The sequence below is a fragment of the Tenrec ecaudatus genome, chromosome 4 (assembly GCF_050624435.1).
Source record: "Tenrec ecaudatus isolate mTenEca1 chromosome 4, mTenEca1.hap1, whole genome shotgun sequence".
Classification (NCBI taxonomy): Eukaryota; Metazoa; Chordata; class Mammalia; order Afrosoricida; family Tenrecidae; genus Tenrec; species Tenrec ecaudatus.
Genome location: NC_134533.1, coordinates 70031893 through 70038494, shown reverse-complemented (window position 1 = coordinate 70038494; position 6602 = coordinate 70031893).

The following is a 6602-nucleotide window of genomic DNA, read 5'->3' as shown; positions in this document are numbered from 1 at the left end:
TGGACCGCTCCAGAAGAGGAAGGGGTGGGAGAGCCCTGGGCTCTGTTCCTGGCCAGACTTGGCACCAGCAGTAGCTGGAGGGGCTGGGGGGGGGGGGGACGACCAGGGAATCAGGGGAGGATCTGGTATAGACTGAGTTGAGGTAGGAGTATCACCCCCTGAAAGTCGGGGCAGCAAAGTGACACCACAGGCACCCCATGCCGCCCCAGGAATGGGCCACTGCCCACCAGGGAAGCGAACTTTCCCATGCTCCTTTTAAGGGTAGAGCGAGGCTGTCTGCAGCTGTGTCTCCCTGGAGGTCTAATAGAGACCTCTGGGGGAAAGGGGGGGGCGGGAGCTGGGGGCCCTGAGGTCTGAGGTTTGGTTGTCGATCTGCCCGCTCCAGGCGGCATGTGGAGACGTGGAAGTCTGCCGTGCTCCTCCTGCCTCTGAGAGTTTTCTCCAAGGCTTTCACCTGTCTTCGCCGGTTTTCAGGGGAACTTACCTTAAGGACACACCGGCAAGGTGAGGTAGAGCTGGCATAGGTGGGGGTCTTTCCACTGCATGCCAGTGTGCGAACGCCTCCATCGAGCATGGAGGGAGGGCCTGAAGTGCAGTGCCCTGTGAGGAGCTGCCCTGGAAGACCAGCGAGCCAGGAAGGCAGTCAGGGCCGGTTCTTACCCAGCTCTCCCAGGGCTTTCCCCACTTGGACTGTGGGCAAGTCACCACCCCTCTCTGAGCCTCTAATTCATTGTATGTACCAAGGTAGTGAGCCATACTCCTCTAGGCTGTGGAGTTTCAACTATGAATTCAATTAGCAAAGCCCCGGTAGTGGGAGAAGTGCGCCAGGCGCGAATGTTAAAGCGCTAGGCGACGGACCCTGCCACAGGTTGTACCAGCAGCAGATGGCTCCCGGCTTTCTCCCGGAACCAGGCAGGGTGGCACTGCAGCAGGCCCAGGGCTGCCTACGTCCAGTGGCCTAGCTGCCTGCCTTCCTGGAAACTGAGCTGGGATGGGGGTAGGGGAGCCGCTGCCAGGAAAGAACGCCTCAAGTCTTGCATCTCTGTGTGCACTGGGTTCCTTTCCCCACACAGTTGAGCTGGGAAGGGGGGGTGTTGATGAGGAGGGGGCATGAGCGAGGAGACAAGGCCTGGCCCAGTATTTCCTTACCCACTGTCACTACAGTCCTGCTCAGAGCCAGCTCCCAATGTGGCCCCCCCGGGCCGGGGAGAGGGGTGGTGGCCTGGGTGGGGAGTCTCCGGAAGTAGAGGACCTGGCTAGAAACAAGTCCAGAGAGGACTGAGGCTGGTGTGGCTGTTGTGGTATTCTGGGGCTTATTGATGGGTCTAAGGCAGCCGAGGATAAAAATACTGTGGGAACACACTCCTGGAGGAGGGGAACAAAGCAGATTCAGGAATGAGTCACAGAGCCCAAGACCTAAATTTAGAATGTGCTGAAGGAGGCAGCCTCCCCGCAGGAGCACCACTGAGATGCTTGCTGACCCAGGGCCCGGGGCCTCAGGGCAGGGGCAGTTGTTGGTGGCGGCAGTCCCTTTCACAGCCATGCACCAAGGGAGATGAGCCTCTTCCAGGTGTGGAACCTTGACCCAGGGGAGAGCCTCCACCTCAGTCCCAGCTAGAAGCCCTGAGCCCACCCGTCCCGGCTCCTGGCACAATCCTGGAAAGCAGCCCCTGGAATGGGAGCCCCTCTTGCTGGGCATTGCCAGGTTCCCTGTGTCCCGCTGCTTCTCCAGTCCTCAGACACTGGGAAGGGGACTCTGGGGGTACAAGGAGCTGGAGCCCTGTTTGTGGAGGCCTTCCAAAGGGGACCCGTGGGAATGGGGATCATCGAGCGAACAAGATGTCATTCCGCCCACCTCTGCTTCAACCGCATTTGTTGACCCCGGCTGTTTCTTTTCCTCCAGGTCAGGGAGGAAGGCTGTAGGAAGAGGTCATGGCTTGGGGACAGGTGGAACCGGGTGTGGCATTTATTGCACACTCACTGTGTGCCAGGTCTTGCGCTAAGCATCATCAGCTCACTTAATGGCAGACGTCCTGTTAGTGCCCCAAGGCTGGAAGTGCTGCAGGTGAGACAGGCTGAGTAACGTGTTCTAGGGCGTACACTAAGGTTCTGACGCCGACCCTTGGGCCCCTTCATCCAATCTCTTAGCGCCATTGTACTAGACTGCCCCGTCTGCTCCTTTCCCAGACTCCCTTTCCCATCCTTTAGTGCGGGCACCCTAGATTCCTGGAATTTGTCCCCTGAAACTTGGAGGGTCTTACTTGCTGCCCAGGGTGCCCACAGGCTCTGGGGAAGGTAGGTGTCTACCCACAACCCCTCCCACCCAGGCATTCCCATGTACTGAGTCTCCCACCTCCGCTTAGGGGAGGGTGCATCTCATGTACCAGCACTTTTGAAAGAGGAGAGTCAGGCCTGGAGAGGGGCAGTCCTTGCCCAAAGTGGGGGTCTGGGCCTAGAGCAGAACCATAGAGATGCCTCCCTTAGGAGGACTGAAGCCCAGCTGATGCCCACCCTACCCCCAGCCCACAGGCTGGACACCTCCTGCTGGTGTCCACTGGACACCGGCACCCCCAGGAACTGGGTGGACTGCGGTCCATGAGTCTCCCAAAGCCCTCCCAGTTCCATCTGAGCCTTTCCCTCTGCCAGCCTGACTCCAGGCCTCCTCCCCTTGGGGCTGTGTGCACTCACTCGGCTGGGTGGGGGAGGCCCATCTTTGTGTAGCTTCAGGAAGGCCTAAGGTACCTGCTGGGCACAGACTCCTGCCTGGGTCAGCCCCTCCTCCCAACAGCTCACCAAACCTCCTTCCCCCTCCTCCTCCTTCTTTTTCTTTTTGCGCAGTGTGGGGTCTTATTATTTTTTAAACATAAATCTGAACCCTCAGTGCCCTGACTCAGGACAATTTCTATCTACTTAGGGCTAGAAGGACTTGGGGGAAAGCTCAGGATCATTGCAAGGTGATGGGGGTGGTCAGGCTGCGCCCATTCCACCCTCAGGCTCTTATTGTACTAAAAAGGAAGAAAGTCTGAGAGGTTGGCCTGGCTTGAGTTCAGGAGCCTGCTGGGCGACCACCCCATGCCCCAGAGACCCAGGCTGACCCAGGCATCACCTGATCTCCCTCAGCCTGCCAGGGTACATGCTGCCCGTTTCTGGATCCTGGTTCTTCATCTCTCAAATGGGGGTGATGGTTCTTGTCTGCCTTTCCAACCAAGGGGGTTAGGAAGATTCCAGAAAGGAAGGACTCAGAAAGACTGTTCCTCTGGTCCAGGGTCTCTTCGCAGTGCAGGAGGGAGTGTAGCACACTGGCCTGTGGCCGGGCCTTGGACATAGGTTGCTAGCTTGACCAAACATTTAGGACCTTGCCCATTTCCAAGCAATTATTTGTTACAGTTCTGAACTTTAAATCTAGCCAGCTGTCCTGTATTTTTTCCGGCCACCCTACTTGAGTGCTATGTGTGAGGTGGTGTGCCCAAGCGTGCCTACCTGTGCAGGGCTGGCTACTGGGAGCACACTGGTGTGAGACAGTGTGAAGGTATGTGGTTGTAGTGGTGACACACCAGGAAAAGTGAGGATGTGAATGACCATGAGTAATTCTCTCTGGAGGGCCCTGTGCCTCTGTGTGACTCTTTAGGCTCTAGCGGCTCCCTGGGGGCAGGGTTTCACATGTTTGCTCAGTGAGGCCCAGCAGGTATGAGACCCACCCTGGGCAAACACTTAGTTCCGGCTCCAGTCGGGACTGGGACGTAGAGCCTGTTGTTCCCAGCCATCTGACCAAGCCCGCCTTAGAGGGCCTCATAGTGTTCGGTCCTGGGCCCTCGCAGAGGGGCTTCTGGGACCACCTCCCTTCTGCTGCTACCTGGTGACGTCACACAGGTCATCACCCAGTCTTCTAGAACAGTGTCCCCAGGACGAAACCCTGTTGCCCTTGGCAACTTGGGAACTTGTTCCACTCAGGTTGGAGCAGGGTTACCCCTGAGGAGGGGGTGGGGGACAAGGGGTCAGGGAGGTGGGGGGTCTTCTCCTCATCTCCCAGCAGGGAGATCGAGGCAGCCATCCCCGCCTGGTGAGTAGGGATGGCCATCCCTTGGTCCCTTCACCCAGAAACCAGGCAAGACTTGTCCAGGAGGAGGAGAGCTAGGGGCCACTGTAGGGCTGAGTCTTGGGGCTGAGAGAGGACGGGGACTGGCCCAGGCTCATGGACAGGCCAGGGGGAAAGGTCTGTATATAATGATGGGGGGAGGGGGGACGAGGCTTCAACTGGGATCTGAGAGCTCTCTGTGTCTCCATCTGCACAATGAGGGGGTGAAGCCAGTCGATGGCACTCTGAGGGTCTGTCGTTCTAGTGGGAACACAGTAGAAGGGATGAGTTGGGAGTTGAGGTCATGAGGTGGCTCCAGGCAGGTGCCCTGATCCTTGCTTCTTGGTCACCATGAAGCAGAGTCTAGCATGAGGCCCCTATTTCAGGAGCCTGCCTTGAGGCATGAGAGATCCCCCGTGGACTGACTTTGGCTTGCGTATGACTAAGGGACATCTCCTTGCCTCCTCCCCTCCTACCCCCCCCCCCAGCCCCAGCTCTCGCTGGAGTGGCACGTGTAAGACCCAGGCTCCGTCAGCACCCTGGGTAGTGATTCCCCACATTCGCAGCTTGCTCAGCACCTCCTCACATGTGGTCTCGCTTCCACACCCACTCTGACTCCTGCTCAGTGACGCTGAGTTCTGGGCTGGCACCCTGCAGAAATGAGACCTGGGTCCTGCCCTGAGAAGGGGAGCTGGGGCTAGGGCAGGAGGCGTCAGTGGGCAAAGCAGAGGCCACCTTTGGCCAGCCTCTTTGCCCACTTAATCTTTCATAAGAATCTTAGCAACAATGGGGTCAAGATGTGACCTTACTGCCATGTATCCCTGTTAGTTTTTTTTAACTACCCAATGGGGGGTGAAATGGAAACGCTTTTCACTATAATCATTCTCGGAGAGTATCTTTCAATATTCCAGGGAAGGGATCTGGGACAAAGAAAGAACATGTCACCTGCCCTTGGTCACACAAGAAATGGTGGGGCCAGGATCTGCGCCCGAGTCCACATGCCCTTTGCTCTGTCAGGCAGTGGGAAGCAGGAGTGACCAAGTCATTGACCCTCCTCTTAAGACTCCTCCCTCCACAGCCCCACCTCCAAGCCCTTTAAGGGCCCCATCTGCCCTTGAACAGATGGGGCCCTGCTCTTGGTTGTTCAAGGGTATTTTGAGACAGGGCCTCAGAGCGAGAGACGACCTAGGGGGATGGCGTGCAAGGGCATATTAATGATGAGTCAGATGAAGAAGGGCGCCCGGCTGCCCAACCCCTGGCCGGCCAGCCAGCCTGTCCGGAGCCCAGGTCCCAGACTGGAGGTGCAGGCTAGGGCCACCAGAGCCTAGGGCCACCAGACCCACTCACTCTTTCTGACTCAGCAAGACTCAAAGGACGCATTCTTTAGTTCATCTGTGTTTGGATTTGAGTGCTGGTTTGCTCCAGCCAGAAGTCCCAGGGGCCTTGAGGTTATGCATTGGGCTGCTAACTGCAAGGTCAGCAGTTTGAAACCAAAGATGGGCTTCCTACTCCCGTAATCAGTTAGACCCTTGAAAACTCATAAGGGGCAGTTCTACCCTATTCTATAGGGTCGCTATGAGTCGCAGTGAGTTTGGTTTGGGAATTTTGCTTCCTGCCCTCTGTCCTTCCCAGGATCAGGATTGGTGTCATACCCCAGCCCTGCTCTGGGCGGCAGCTCTCTGGAAGGGGAAAGTCCTGCCAGTTTGTCCTCTCTGCTATTTCTTGCTGTTACCCAGCCTTATCTCTTTGACCGTGGACTGGGTGGTGGAGAGGTTCACTGCCTGGTCCCTGCGCTCTGGTGGGATGCTGGGACATAGAGAACCTAAGAAGGCTGAAGCCACCAGGCCAGTAGTCCCCTTTTTTCCCCCCTTCAAGGAAGATGTCAGAGGTCACCAAACAGGCTTTGGAACTCCCAGAACCTGGAAAGGAGGCAGGGCAGTGGCCTGCTTAGAGGTCCCCACCGAGTACAGCCGGGTGCCAGAATCCTGTCCTCCTGAGTCAGCCCCCTCCTTGGTCCTTGCCAAACTCGAAAGGATGTGGATTAGAATGGGGGTTCCCAACACTGCAGATCGGAGGCCTGTAGCTCATTGGACAGAATCAACTTTCAGACCCTCAGGTCACTTGCCATCGTAGCTCCCTGCTCACCCCACTTTTTAAAGAAAAAACCCTTTTGTGTGTGTGTGTGTGTGTGTGTGTGAATTGGGTTAAGGTTTACTGAGCAAATCAGTTATCCATTCATCACTTTATACAGTTTGTTTCATGTCACTGATGGCAATCCTCACATGGCAACATCTCCCTCTTTTCCAGTCTCCATTCCTGTTCCTTCTTAAACCTTCTGACCTGTGTCCTGGGGCATACCCTTAGTCTCACCCTTCACCCCACCCCCACTCATCTTTAAAAATTGAGCCCGATTCACAAACATCACAGAGCTCTGAGCACTTCAGGAAGAAACACCTCTATTTGTGAACTCCTCATCTTTCTTAGCACCTTTAAGAAAAGCTGTTCCAACCTAGAGCTCTAGCATGCT